Below are 16,018 nucleotides of genomic sequence, written 5' to 3'. Positions count from 1 at the left end.
CTATCTGTACAAGGGGCTGATGCTATGTATGGGGAGCACATTGGGTTACGGGTCTGCAGCAATATTGCTCCGAACCATTAATGGTAATAAATGGTAAATAAATTTAATGGTGATAAAACCATTACCGTTTGTCATATTTGTTTTGGTGCAGATAACGCAACTAAAGGGGAAGCATCATAATTAGCACAATTCCTGCTGCCTGAGACACATTCAAATCACCGCTGCTAGTGTTAATACTCTTACTATTATAACGGTCATCCCCCACGATGCTCACAACTCTCCTTGAGGTCGGTGGTCTTATTTTGCCTTGTAGACAAGGAAGCTGAGAATTCGCGGTCAGTAAATAGTTGTTTTAATTAGCGTACTTCACGTTTCAAGTGGAGTTCTGCTGGAAAAGCTTGAGTTGCATTTGGCCAATATGGACCAGATTTTTGAGAGGCGTCAGCCATGATTAAGTAGTCAGAAAGTCAAGTGTTTGGTTAAAGCCAAAGGAGCGTAAGCCTACAAGGTACTCCACGTGCTTTGGGGATTTGATTGCAAACCGTTTGCCGCTGAGGAAGAGTGAACAGTCCCTAGATCCAGGAGCGAACTTGAGACATCGGACCCGTGTTGTGCTTTTCTTTTGGCTTTTCTCACACCCTTCGAGAAATCTGTGAGCTGCTCCAGGGGGGACTCAGACCGTGTCCCGGCGGGGTCTCCGTCCCTTTCCCCTCGGTGGGGCCTCAGTGAGCCGCCCCGTCCCCAGCTGGCAGGACAATGGCTCCTCAAGCCCAGAGCTCCTCAGCTGGGGGGTCTTACGCCATAGCGATGCCCCTCACGGACATTCAGCCCCAAGATGCGCCCTCCTTGCGTCTCCCTCCTCCTCCCCAAAAGTGGGACAGGAAGACATGGGCCTGACTCTCAGTTGTTGGGATGAGCGACCCTCACTTATCCAAGGTCATCTGTTCTTTGCATCCGGGACAAACCATTTGCTTAAGTAAAGAGATGCAGAAACTCAAAAAGAGTTAGCTACAAAGTAAGAGAAACATAGCATGTAATTTTGTACAGGATTACCTGACCTGAGCTGGTGTGCCTATATTCTTTTTTTTTTTTTAATTTTTCTTAGTGTTTATTTATTTTTGAGAGTGAGAGTCAGAGCATGAGCATGGGAGGGGCAGAGAGAGAGAGAGAAGGAGACACAGCATGTGAAGCAGGCTGCAGGCTCTGAGCTGTCAGCACAGAGCCCGACACGGGGCTCGAACCCACAGACCGTGAGATCATGACCTGAGCCGAAGTTGGACGCTTAACCGACTGAGCCACCCAGGCGCCCTGGTGTGCCTATATTCTAAAGCTGTGTGTGTGTGTGTGTGTGTGTGTGTGTGTGTGTGTGTGTTTGCATTTAGAACAGAGTAGGACGCATCACTGCTTCTCTGCCGTCTGCTCCTGCCCAGATCATAGATAGACCTCTGCTGGGCAGTTCCACATTGTGTAAATGCAGTGACAGCCCGTGACATCAGTAAAGCCGTGGATGGCACCCTGCCAGTATCCTAGCGCTCTGCGTGAGCGTCCTGGCAGGCACGCATCGCCACTGGATCAGAACCCTCTTGGTGCTCTAGCCAGGCTCAGCCTCAAAGTTTTCGATGCAGCTCTCCAGGCAGACGTGACCCATCCCATCGGCTGGGGTTGACAGGCAAGGTGAGGATAGTTTACCTTCCCCGAGAGAGGAGAATCCTCATGCCAGGTCTGTGATCCAGAGAAAATGTTACTCAGATTTTTGTAAAGTCATGACCCATCATTTCATTTGGTTTCGAGCTGAAACCGGCGTGTGTTTTTGTTTTGTTTTGTTTTGAACTTAGAACTCGTCACAAGGAGAAAATTGCATTCGATGGGACAAAGCCAGGCCAGTGGTCAAAATGTACACCACTGGACCCAGTAATTCTATTCCTGAGATTCTAAACTGAAAAAAAAAAAAAATTGTTAATTCAGGAAAGTCCTTAAAAGAAAAAGCCGTTCGTTGGGGCAGTATTTACAATGCCGATAACAGTAATCACATGCTCAGCAGTAACAAGAGATAAATAATTAGCATACGATCGTTTGATTTACTATTAGGTAGCAGCTGAAATAATGTACCTAAAAGATATATGCATTAAAAATAAATGTGAAAAGACTTGGGGATATAAACAAATATTTACAGTGATATCTCTGGTGGTCAGATTATGGATAAATATTAATTCCTTCATCCTGCTTATCTCTATTCCTATTTTTAATAATGGATGATTATTTTCATTAAAATTGCTGCTGAAGTGTAAAATATGTACAGAAAAGCACTCAAATCATAAGTGAGCAATTCAGTGAATTTTAATAGGATGAACGTACCTTAATGCTCTAGATCAAGAAACAGAAGAGCTTGGTTTTGTCTGGCTTGAGTTTTACAGTAACTCCGTCAAGAGTTTAGCACTTTTGGGGTACCTGGGTGGCTCCGTCAGTTAAGCTTCCGACTCCAGTTCAGGTCATGATGTCCCAGTTCGTGGGTTCCAGCCCCGCATTGGGCCCTGTGCTGACAGCTCGGAGCCTGGAGCCTGCTTCGGATTCTCTGCCTCCCTCTCTCTCTGCCGCTCCCCACTCACACTCTGTCTCTCTCAAAGATGAATCAACATTAAAAAAAAAAAAAGAAAGTAAAAGTTTAGCACTGTTTTTTCCGTTGACTTCTTTGTCTTTATATTGTGCTTCTGAAATCCCCCCCGGGTAGTTGCATTTAGGGATGGCAATGCTGTCACATCGGTCATAGTGGTGCTCTTCGCATCACTGTGCCGCGTCCCATGACTGATGGGCTTCTCCGCTCTGGGGTTGCTCCAGTTGTGGTGAAGCTACAAATGTTCTCACGTGGCTTCTGATGAACATACTTGAACCTTTCCGTGGGGGGGGGGGTGTATCCAGGGGTGGAATTCTTGGGTCACAGGCTTGGAACTTTTCCAGTGCAAAAAAATACCTAAGCTAAAATATAGCGATATTTCAAACTCCATGTGTCGAAAGCAAAGGCAGAGGAGATTCTAGAAGTGCAGATCAGGATAGAAACCACCCTGTTTTTTTGCATCGTAGACACAGAGAAAACGTAGAATGCAACCAAAGGAAAAAAAGCGAATGTACAAAAACCAAATCCAACCAAACCAAACGTGACTAAAACTAAAATCCTAAGTCACGGGAAGGAATAACATTTCACTTTCTGTGCTCTGTTTGCTCTCCAAGTATGTTTTGACTGCTCGTTGCTTCACCGTATTCCCGGGCAGTATCCTTGTTTTGAAAGAATTCTGCTGCCGGGTTTCACAGGACCCAGAAACTGAACTCTCCTGTTGACTTGTTTTCCATCGTGAAGGATTCATTGCTAATTCACGTTTCTTCTGACCCACATCTCCGGCACAGTATGTGACGTGTTCTCATGCTATCCATGTTTCCGTAACCGCTTATGAAGTCCTTCATCCTCCCTTATTATTTTGTGCTCCCGGGAACATTCTGGGTTCAGAAGTGGGAAACAATGGGGAATTAAACTGGAATTTGCCAAAATGTAGCAAGGCGGAGAAAGGGGTGATTCTTTGACTGGCTGTAAGCTACAATAAGTTCTTTCTGTGTCTCTAAGTTTCAGCGGTCACATCTGTGATGCTGCTAGTAACCACTTTTGTGGTCGGTTGCCAGCCAGCTGTCTAGGGCAGTGCCTGGTGCGTGAGAGGTGTGCAGGAAGAGGTAGCTGTCATCCTCCTCTTCTCCTCCTCCTCATTCCATCTAGGAAAAAGGACATCAGTTCAGTGTGGAATCCCTCAGCCCTGGAGAGCGGCGAGTGAGGCCTCTGTACAAACTCCCAGGGCGTCTGGAATATTCATGATGGAGGACAAGAACGTCAGGAGGGGAGGAGGGATCCTCTCTTTTTAGCTGGATAAAATCAGTGCCTTGAACCCGCCTATGCAGGCGGAACTCCAGAGATTTCTGCCTCTCGCTCGTAGGGAATTTTCTACTCACCTTGAGGCATCAGAACCCTCCTGCTGACAGAGGTTGATTCTTCGGAAAACACTTGTCAACTTTTCACACCAGTCATTCCTTTACCTCCATTCATTTATTCCGTCAATGCTCACCAACAACTTACTCTGTCCCAGCCCTGTGTTACATACTGGAGGTTGGAAGATAATTTCTCGCCCTAGAGGAACTGAACACTGTGCACACAAGCGCGGACACGAGGAAGCTTGTGCACACCCAAGAGTGCACACGTACACACGGAGAAGTCAGCCTTCTAAGGGGTGACTCCATACCATATTCGTTTCCATATACGTCCCCCACACTGTCAGGCATTTCTATCGGATCTGTCACCAGACAGCGTTCTCTGAATGAATGAATAAGCAAGAGAGACAGACAACGCCAGAGGGGAATGGAGGGAGAGGAGGAGGAACAAGTGGCCTCTCCCAACTCCCCTCTCCCTGTGGCTGCTCATTCCTCTGTGACAGCAGTCACTCCCCTTGCCCCTCCAATTCTCCCGTTGGTTGTTGTCATATGCTTGTCTCTTCTCGGAGGTCACGGTGGGCTTATATCCCCAGTGCCTTCCCAGTGGCTGTCCTATAATAGCATCATCAATAAATACCCGCTGAATGGATGCTCTGTAACTCAGAAATATTACCAGGTGTCACTGGAAAAAGGATAACCGGCAGGGGCGATCGCAAGAAGTCAGTAAGAGGCTGTCGTGGCAATTGCAGTGATTTGGGAGCGAGGTGGAGGGGCGTGAACTAAAGCAGAGGCAAAGGCTCGGGAGGAAAGAGCCAGCAGTGAACACGGTGGGAGAAAAGTCCAATAGAGTTTGTTGGCCAGTTGGCTGAGGAAGATGAGAGAAGGAAGAGCCAAGGAGGACACTGAGATCCTGAGCTTGGGCAGCTGGGGGGCAAAATGGCACCATTAATTCCCATTGGTTTTGGAGCAAAGTCAAGGAAGATAATTGATGGATAACAAACAGATGGAGGCATGAGGGAGATTAAGCACCAGCATGGCCCCAGAGGTCAGAGATCCCAGAGCACCTTTGACTTGTTGCATTTTTTTTGTTGTTGTTCCTTGATGGGTTTTCACTGATAAGGCAAAGAGGAGACTGAAGGCTTCTTTGGCAGACCAGACCAATGAGGTTAATGAGACATAGCAATGAATTCCCCCCACCCCCCCCCCTCTTGGAATCATGAGGATTAACATTATTCTCTAGCTGTGTTGGGACATTTTTCTGGAATTACTTGCAGTTACTTCTTGGCTTTCTACTCCACTGGACACTTTGGATGCAATGGTGAGCGAACAGATATGTGATCCCTGCCCCTACAGGGATTGTAAGAGAGGCTGTGGATGCCCCGACACCACCCATATCCTTGTGGAGTGGCTGTTACGAAAACAGCAAAGGAGAGGAAGGAAATAGAGGTCCTTCCTCTTACGGGACTTATGGGAAGCGTCTGGGGATGCTCTAGAAGAAGCAGCTCTCCAGCAGAGACCTAGATGAGGAGGAGGTAACTGAAGGAGTGAAGAGGAAAGGAAAGAATGTTCTAGAAAGAGGCTAGAGCAGGTTGAAGGTCCTGCAGCAGGAGGGAGCTAGATACATAGGAGAGTCAGAAGAGCTTATCCATGGCACTAAAGCTCAGCGGGTTCCTGGTGGGAGAAGAGACCAGTGAGAGAGGTTGAAGCCAAGCCCAATAGGCCCTTGTGGACTGCGTTGGGGTTGTAGAACCTGCTGGAGGGAGTGAATCACAGCTCCTGAGGTCAAATAAGAAATTTCTCAATAATTCTGATTCACACAGGGGCACATGGGTGACTCAGTCGGTTAAGCCTCAGTCTTCGGCTCAAGCCATGATCTCACAGTTCGTGGGTTCAAGACCCGCATCGGGCTCTGTGCTGACAGCTCGGAGCCTGGAACCTGCTTCGGATTCTGTGTCTCCCTCTCTTTCTGCCCCTCCCCCGCTTGTGCATTCGCGCGCACGCGCTCTCTCTCTCTCTCTCTCTCAAAAATAAATAAAATGTTAAAAAAGAAATAAAAAAATATATTTCCAATTCGCACTGTGGAACCCACCGGGGGCCTGCCCGCCAGACTGCATCCTGCCCTCCTGGAGTAGAAGCTAAGGTCCCTCGATGGGTCACCACTGCTATGACAATGCAGCGTCCCTCCTGGTTCCTTCCAGTCTGATGTAATCTTTCTGAGGACTGGCAGAAGTTGCAAGAGAACTGTTTCAGGTATCTATTAATATTTTAACATGCTTTTAAGAAAATTTGGCCTTTTGTCGAGCTGGTCTCAGAGCAGACATATATCACAGTTCATGATAGACATTACACTTATTCCTATTCAGTGGGTATATTTTTCTTGTTTGGATTCACTTTTAAACATCTATTATTAAAAAAAAAAATCTTTCTTGCCAGTTATGTGTTTGCTCCTACAGTTCCTAAGCTTGTTTACTCTGAGCAGGTTACCCTGTCCTCGCCCTCCCCGCGAGGAATGGCAGGCATCAGATTTTCTGACTGGGGCTGGCTGAGATGACTGCTCTCAAATTAAACAAAGAACCATCTGGAACTCAGAGGCCAAACCAGAATGTCTAGTAACAACTGGCTTTGCACTCAGGAAAAAAAAAAAAAATCTCTCTTTTTTAACAAAAATGTGTTGAAACTTACTCTGTATGCCCAGGCGCTCCCCACAATGCGTACCCAGGGACCAGCTCTTCAGTTTTTTCTTATGACAACACTTGGAGGTGAATGTTGCTTTTCCATGTTTCCCAGATGAGAAAAGTAAAGGTTTCTTTCTGGGGGGTGTGGTGATAAATAATACTTAATTTACTACTTAACAGGCAGACTTGAAATTCCTATCTGTCAAGGAACGAGGTGTTTTCTGTCTCCCTAGAGCCGCATACTAGTTCTTTCTTTCAGTCTCTGAAGGGAAGCTGTTGACCTTCTAGAACATTCTAGCCCAGATGCTTTTGAATGGTAGTGGCCTGAGCTCAGGGGCTCACTGGGACAGTATGTTGGTGAGTGTCATCAGTGTAAGGGAGACACATGAGCTGAGACCTGAAAAACGCACAGGGGCCAGCCCGAGAAGAGTTTGAGGAAGAACATTTCACACAGAGGAAACAGCACAGGTGAAGCTTCCGAGGTGAGAAGCAAGAGCCTGGTGTGTTTGTGGGATAGGGCGGAATCCAACATGGCTGCAGGGGGAAGTGAGAGGAAGAAAGGGGTACAAGGCAGTCACGGGCTGGATCATCAGGGCCTTGCTGGTTAGCCAAGAAAGCGGATGTCTTTCTGAATGTGATTGTGTGGCAAATTAAAGATGGCCACATATTCCTGAACACTCTTCCCCTTGAGAGGGGGCATCTGTGTCCTTTCCCTTGAATCTAGGAGGCTAGCTGTCTTCTTGGACCAATGGAATATGGCAGAAGCGATGCTATGCCAGTTTCCCATCTCTGACTTCGAGGGAAGGGCATCTCCAACTTCTTGTTGGTTTGTTTTTTTTTTAAGTTTATTTTTGAAAGACAGAGACAGAGTGTGAGCAGGGAAGGGCGGAGAGAGGGAGATACACAATCTGAAGCAGGCTCCAGGCTCTGAGCTGTCCACACAGAGCCCGATGCAGGGCTTGAACCCAGGAACCATGAGATCCTGACCTGAGCTGAAGTTTGACGCTTCTCTGACTGAGCCACCCAGGCACCCCCGACTTCTTGTTTTGAAGCTCTGTGAGTCCTAAGCCACCATGTGAGAAGCCACATGACCCTGCTATTGCCATGTTGGAGTAGTGACATACAGATGCTCCAGTCAGCCGTCCCCTCTGAGCCCCGCTCCCCAGCCACCCCCACCACAACCCCAGAATAGGTGACGGAGGCCACCTGCGAACCTCTAAGCCAGGCCATATGCCAGCTTAGTACCCCCAGGGGGCCTCAGTCGACTCTCTGTAAAGCAGAAACACCGTCCAGCTGATCCGTGTCTGAATTCCTGACACACCACTGAAAGCTACCATTAAACTGTGGTCATTTTAGACTGCTGCGTTTTCACGAAGGTTGTTGCATAGCCGTAGATACCCAGAACAGGTGAGTTATTGGGAGGATGTCAGGGAGTTGTGACTGTGGATACCCTGTAGAGAGATAACTGTGGCCAGCGTGTAGGGGCCGAATCACGGGCCGAGAGAGGGAGAGCAGGGGTGGAATTGGTAAGGTAGACTCTGGCGTGTATTTCAGTCGTCCAGGCGAGACCGTGAGGAATGACGACGGAACAGCAGCGAATCTGATCTGTGCTTTGGGGAAAAGTGAGAACACAACCCAGAAGTCACTGATGGGTTGCATATTGGATGCTCAAGTGGGAGGGGTAGAGGATAACCCTCTGTATCCTAAGATCCTGGAGAGGGGACAGTGCTTTTCCGGGACACAGATAAACCCTGCTTGTTTGCTCCTTATAAATGCTCCTCTCTCCAGGGGGGGACAGGTGTGTGCCCTTGCAAGGGGCACAAGAGGAGTTTGGCCACCATTGGGCCGGCTTCACTGTGGGCAGGATGAGATCCACTCAGGACCTCCGCGGGTCTAGAACGTCATCACCAGTGGACCCAGCACACTGAGTGCTCCACAGTTGGGTGTCTTAAGGGCTCCCCAGCTTGCTGCCCACTGTGACTGTGACCAGATGGTCTCCACTCTCAGACCAACGAGGAAGAGCTCAAAACCAACCACCTTCCATCATCTTTCCCTACCTGTCCCTGGCACTACGAGAAAGCCTCAGTGCCCCCCCCCCCCCTTTTCCCATCGAGAAATTTGCCGGGTACAATTTTGCCAGGTGATCCTCCCCCCAGGGAAGGAAACTTTTGGAGGACAGAGACTCCTAAGTCTTCTCTGGTTGACCCAGTAACTAGTCGTGAGGGTGAGTCAGGCTCCTCTTATCAGCATTTAACTTCGGGCTCTTGGCTGAGTCACCACCCCCCCCCCTGCCCCCCATTCCTTTTCTGGTGAGTGCCAATGACAGAGCGGCTTGGGAAGGTCGGGAGAGGTCGCCTGTGGAGGAGGCCATCTTTGAGGATTTGGAGGCCTCACGTTGGCTGAATTTCAGTTCCCTTTCAAGTTATTGCTTCACTCCAGCTGGGGCTCGGGCCATGGCAGTCTGCTCTCGTCCAGAGTTTTCACGATTTGAGATTAGCCTGGGTGCCCCCTGCGTGTGTGTGCCAAGCCTTGAATCCGTCATGGAGGGTGGAGGCATTTGCAGTGGCTGAGATGCGCCGGTTTGCCATCTGGCCTTAGTCGTGGGGCGACTTCCCGAATCGATGAGCCAGGCGTCATGGAAGTGCACCTTTCTTTCAGGATACCTGGTATCCCAGTGGCTTCCCGTCTTCAAAAAGAACAGCTGAGGGGCGCCTGGGTGGCTCAGTCAGATAAGCGTCCGACTTCGGCTCAGGTCATGATCTCGCGGTCCATGGGTTCGAGCCCCGCGTCGGGCTCTGTGCTGACAGCTCGGAGCCTGGAGCCTGTTTCGGATTCTGTGTCTCCCTCTCTCTCTGACCCTCCCCCGTTCATGCTCTCTCTCTGTCTCAAAAATAAATGTTAAAAAAAAAAATTCTAAAAACACCCAAAAAGAACAGCTGAACTTGTGTCCAGGGACACAGTAATGTTTGCCTAAACATGGAAGGCAGTGAATGCAGGAGAAAAATACGGCCTTGGGGGTGAGACAGGTTTGCACATGACTCCGTAGAATCGCTGTGGTCATTTGGGTTCCGTGCAGATGGGGATCTTGCCTGAGGTATTCATTCCTGTAACCCAGTGCCCAGTACAGAGTGAATTCTCAGCCGGTCTTTGTTTTGCCAGGGGAATTAATAAAGTTTTTCTACTCACTGGCTATGAAACTTCAGGCGATTAACTTCTCTATGCTCTAGTTGCCTCATTTGTAAAGCTGGGGAGAATTGATCACGAGGATTGAATACGAGAGAATCCATCCACTCAGTGAATATTCCTTGCGCTCCTACTGTGTGCCCAACTCTGTTCAAGGTGCTGATGATGTAGCTGAGAACAAAGCAGATAAAACTCCCGGCCTTCCTGATTCTCATTTTCTACTAGGGGCCGGGGATAGACAATAAAAAAAAAAAAAAAAACAAAAAAAAAAAAACTATGGCGCACTAAAAAGTGAGATACCAAATGTAGAAATGTAAAGCAGGAAATGAGGTAGGAGGTGAGAGGCAAGACATTCCAGTTTTAAATTGGGAGAAAAGGCCAAGGAAGGCTTGACTGGGCAGCTGATATCTAAGCAAAGACTCAAGATTTGAGGGGTCTGTCATGTGGACGTCAGACAAAAGCACGTGTCAAGGTCCTGAGGTAGGAGGTTGAATGGCATGTTCCGGAAACAGAGGCTAATTCTTGTGTCTAGGGTGGGCAGAGGGAAGAGCTGGAACCAAAGGGGAGCAGGGGCCATCTTGGTAGAGACTTGAAGGCTACTTAGAGAAAGACTTCAGCATCTGCTCTGAGGAGAGGCATGTTTCCAGAAGCATGCCTGATGCCTAGTAGTCGTTTCACAAGTATCTACGTGTTTTGTTTCCCTTGTGAAAACTGCCTGATATCCCTCTTCTTGTGTTCATGTGCTAAAGAGCCCTGTCTCACCTGGATCGCTCTGTAAAGGACACCCCCCTGGACTTGTGGACCCTGAGCTCTAGAAAAGGTCTAGAGACCAGGTGTCGGTTGTTCAAAACTCCATACCGTCCAGTGCTCCACTCCTAACTCGTGCCGTTCTCTCCTCCTGCGGGGGCTTTCAAGCCGACAAAACCTGGAGCCCGGAGCCCAGGGCACATGGCTTATTCCAGAGTTTTGATAAAATGAGCTTCAGGGAGAGGAAAGAGTCGGCCCCCCAGACAAGATGCCCTCTGAAAGGTCCCCAGCCTGGGTGATCCCTGTGTGGAGCCAGAGATCCCCTCCCTCTGCTTCTTTGGGGGAGCAGGAAGCAGTGTGCAGATGGGGAAGCCTCTGGGCTCAGAGCAGGGCCTGCAGGAAGCCGTGTGGCCGGGATCTTTCTGCACCTGTCACTCGTTGGACAAATGGAGTGGGTGATAACATAGTGGATTGGCCTGGTCCAGTGTCTGGTCAGGCTTCTTCCTCCGGTGAAAGTACTTAGCCGCTGGCAAGGCCCATGAGATGAACCCCCCCACCCCCAGAGGAGTTTGGTTTTGTGAAGTCTTGCAGAGGCAATAGAAATAAAGGAGCGGGGCGCCTGGGTGGCGCAGTCGGTTAAGCGTCCGACTTCAGCCAGGTCACGATCTCGCGGTCCGTGAGTTCGAGCCCCGCGTCAGGCTCTGGGCTGATGGCTCGGAGCCTGGAGCCTGTTTCCGATTCTGTGTCTCCCTCTCTCTCTGCCCCTCCCCCATTAATGCTCTGTCTCTCTCTGTCCCAAAAATAAATAAAAAACGTTGAAAAAAAAATTAAAAAAAAAAAAAAAAAAAAAAAGAAATAAAGGAGCAAAGTGCTGGGTTATTGAGTGCCTACGGCGTGTGGGGCTTGTGCGTTTGCTAGGTGAGTGCCGTCCGATGCCATAGTCACACGCGTGGCTATTTCCACATGAGTTTAACTAGAATTAGAGGTGCCTGGGTGGCTCAGCCCATTAAGCCCCTGACTCTTGATTTCGGCTCAGGTCATGATCTCACGGTTCGTGGGTTCGAGCCCCGCGTCGGGCTCTGTGCTGACAGCTCGGAGCCTGGAACCTGCTTCCCATTCTGTGTCTCCCTCTCTCTCTCTGGCCCTCCTCAACTCACGCTCTGTCTTTATCTCCTTTGAAAATAAATACACATTAAAAAAAAAATTGTTTTCAGAAAGTCCTGTTGGACAGCACTGCCCTGTGTCCTTGGGTCCTGTCTAGTCCCCTAAAGGCAGTGCCACAGCCCCCACTTGGCAGGTGAGGAGGAGCCTCGGGGGGATAGAGCTGTGGTGGCAGGGCCAGGGGGAGGGGGAGCCTCTGAGTCTCTCAAGCATAGTGGAGGGACAGCTGTTCGCCGTGAGGATGCTGGTACTTCTGGCGGATGCGTGGTCACAAAAAGCTGTGCTTTCCATTTTAAACACTTTCCTCCGTACCCCCACCGGGTTCCTCCCTTCCTTACTTTCGTAGGGGGCTGGGGCCTGTCAGATTTGCAGAAGCAAAAAGCAATCACTCCATTCCACTCCGCTTTTTCTGGGGTAACTGTAGAGAACCACCTACCTCCCTTAGAAGAGAGACGGGACAAGGAGAAAAAGAAAAGGGATAGGTTTCTCTTTGACTCCTAACAGCGCTCATGGGACGGGTATTGGCATGCCTTTGACACAGGCAAGAAAACTGAGGCCCAGAAAGAAGAGTTGTCCCAAGTGATAGCGATAATGGGTGGTTGGTCTGGGATTCAAGCCAAGGGCTGACCAGTCACAGAATCTGTGCTCTTTCCACAGGGTCAGGCAGCCTCTGCCATTGCCAGTTTCAGTGGGGGAATTTTCCCATGATTCCCTGCTTCTCCCCATCACACACCCTCAACACCTTGAACTTGGAGGCCAGGCATCTGATCGAGGGCTCTAATCGTCAGCCCTCCAAAACATCTTTGGTGGAACATTTTTTTTTTTATAATAATCAAGCAAATAAACGTGCAAACACATCATGATCTGAGATTTGGTCGTCTAGGGGATGATCTGCCCCGAACTAGTGTAGGATCTGTTTTCCACCTCTGTTTATTTGCAGAGCTCATAACTGAAATTCCAAAAAGTGACGGGCTCAAATGTTTACCTTAGTCAAGACAGTCTTATTTTATTTTTGTAAGGCATGGAAATATAAAGAGAGCATCTGAATATTTTGATCAGGAGAGCCTGCTACGTAATTCCCAGGGACCTGTGCAAGATGAGATAGCAACTCTTTATTCAGAAATCTGGAGGAAAAGGGACGCCTGGGTGGCTCACTTGGTTAAGTGTCCGACTTCGGCCCAGGTCATGCATGATCTTGCGGTCTGTGGGTTTCAGCCCCGCATCGGGCTCTGTGCTGACAGCTCAGAGACTGGAGCCTGCTTCGGATTCTATGGCTCCCTCTCTCTCTCTGCCCCTCCTCCACTCATGCTCTGGCTCTCTCTCTCTCTTTCTGTCTCGAAAGTAAATAAACATTAAATTAAAAAAAAAAAAGAAATCAGGAGGAAAAAAAAGTATCGTTCATGGTATTAAAATATAAAGCCTTTTCTTTTCTTCTGTGGTGTCTTTCTCAAATCACCGTGGTGTTTTCTCATCAGCGATGTAATGCCATTCTGAGTAACGAAAAATGAAAACTGTATTAGCTTGAGTTTTCACATCCACCTCTAAATCACTCAGTACCATTTTTAAACGCAAATGTAAGAGTATTTAACTTACTGTGTGCAATTGCCGAAGTTACACAACTTGTATCTTGTAGCTCATACATACAAATGCACTTCGTCCTTTATGGGAACAGTAGAAATGTACAAAACTCAGCTGCTTGTATTCCGCCTCTTCCTATGCTCACATCCTACCAACAGCCTCTACCTTGACTGACTGATCGGCAGGGAAGGACTGGAAGGAAAGGGAACTATGAGTTGCCCAATATCTCCTTGGGCCTCCGGCTCATCGTTTTTAGCTTAAGTCGTTGCCCAATACAGGGAAGAAACATCAGTAAGACAGGATATGATAGGGCTCCCTGGTCACTCATTTTCCTGAGGATGTCCCTGCGTTATTTCTGCGTTCACCATCTGTACCCAGCGCAGCAAGGATGGGTGGACACGCATATTGGGTATCTCCTCTGTTGGCGTGCATGCATGGGACTTTGCGTACAAACCACAAATTCAGGGATGAAATTACTATGAATTTCAGAACAGAGCACCAAACACAAGCACAATCCTGCCAAGTGTGGACCCCAGGAGACTGCATAGGTTTCTGGCTCTTAAAGCCTGTGAGCCAATGATGCCTAACCTCACCTGGCTACACGAATCACCAAGGGACTTTCTAGAACACAAATTCTGGTCCCGTCTCAGATGTCCTGAATCAGAATCTCTCAAGAGGAGCTTGGGGACTTGAGTTTCTTTCTTTAACCTTCACAGGTTCACAGGTGACTATTATCATCAGGAAATCTGGGTGAAGTCAGAGCTGGACATAATAGATGGGGACATAGAAATATTAGATTGGGACATAGAAGCTTTTGAGGTTTGACCAAGCTAGGCTAGAGTCTTTGCCCTGATGATCACTGGCTGGTTGACCTTGGGCTGTATAACCCCCTTGGATTCCAGTTTCTCTATTTGTTAAAGGGGCTAAAATTGGTAATACATCTCGAGCAGAGTTGGCATGAGGAGGTAATGAGTTCACGTACGTAAGCCAGTTTGGGGAAGGAGTTCAGGCTCAATAAATGGTGGCTAAGTTTATTTTGATTAGGGGAGTCAGTATCCCGTAAGATGAGAAAACGTATGCAGCCTGCGTAGCTGGTGCTTCATATCCGATAACCCTCCTCCTCCTTTTCCGCTGTCTCTGTGGATGACACATCTTTTAAGTCTCTGGTTTCCTTGCACATGATGGTCTGAACCTTTACTTCCTTTCATATAAGCTCTTGGGAAGTAAAACAAGAATTCCTAAAGCCCTGGCTTGGCTATAAACCCGAGACCCCATCACTTCTGTCCTGATTGCAGACAGTCAGCCCTGTGACTGTGTCTCTTGGGCTTTCTTTCTTCCCTCAGCCCTGTGGGTGACACCTGCTGTCTTCCCAGCCAGGAAAGCATGGCCTCATTCACCGTGGCCTCACCCAGCGGCCACTGAGACAAGGCGCAACTGATCAGTAGCAAGGCTATCACCGGTGTGGCCACGCCAGAGGAGCTAACTTCCTTAGGGAAGTGGGTGTTCAGTGAAGTTACATACCCACAGGACTGACGGAAAGAGAACCGTTTCAAGGGGAGGAGAAACTTGACTCATCAATGCAGGAGACTCCAATCTCTGCCTGGCTGACCTTTGTGCACTTGGGGAGAATCAAAGCACAGCAAAGAAGAAATGACTGAATTGAGGGAGGCCATTCTTTGTCAGACACAGGGAAAATGTTCTTGAGATCTTCACGGTGTTTCTTTGGGGACCGACAGCAATGGATTGTTACACACCAGGTGCTGTGGTGAGTCCTTTCCATGTGTGACCTCAGGAAGTCTTTATGAGTCTGTATGGGTAAGCCTCTGCTGCTGTGACAACAGCTACTAAATCTCCATGGTTTAAGTAGTCATTGGCTTATTCCTTGCTCATGCTACCTGTCCATCATGGGTCAGTGAGTGTCTCAGCTTCCACATCTTTCTCCTGCCAGCACCCCATCCTCTGACGGAGAACCCCATCTGAAGGTTACCAGTTATGATGGGACATAGAAAGAAAATATGAAAAATTGCATCTTGACATTCAAAACTTTCCCTGTAAAAGCGAGCACCCTTAACGTCTCTTCACATTTCATTGATTAAAGCAAGTCACTTAGTCATACCTAACCTTAAGGGACCAGAAGGTACAATCTCTTCAGGTGTCTAGAAGGGTGGGAAAACTCAACCTATATAAAAATCCCTAACTGTAAGTTATTATTATTAACAGTCCAGTTTTAGAGCTAATGGAACTGAGACTTAGATACTTTCCGAGACTTATCCAACATCACAAAAGCAACTTGAGATTTGAACTTAGGCAATCTGGTCTCTATTCATAGGCATTACCCGGCCTATACTCTTGATTTCTATTTTCTACCTGGGTTTCCAAAAGATATTTGGTACCATGAGATTCCACCCCATAGTTATTTTTTAAAGGTTGACTCTCTTACAGCTGAATTCTTGTTGCCTGTTCCCCTTTCTTGAGGTTTCGAATGTCCTGACACCATTCCCAGGCTCAGGAAAAGCTTACCACCATGAGAATGACAGCTGGTAAACCAGGGGTATTCTTAGCAACAGTAAACAAATATTCATTTTGCTGAAGGAAAAACACAACAGAACCTTAAATGGTTTTACAGAGAACCAGGATGAAGAGGAGATCTCAAAATTAAACAGGTGTTTGTGGAAATGTGTGTTTCGAAAAGCTGACTTGGCAGAGAT

This window comes from Neofelis nebulosa, chromosome 17, assembly GCF_028018385.1.
Source record: "Neofelis nebulosa isolate mNeoNeb1 chromosome 17, mNeoNeb1.pri, whole genome shotgun sequence".
NCBI lineage: Eukaryota > Metazoa > Chordata > Mammalia > Carnivora > Felidae > Neofelis > Neofelis nebulosa.
The sequence above is the reverse complement of the archived record's forward strand: the minus strand, read 5'-3'. Positions refer to the sequence as shown.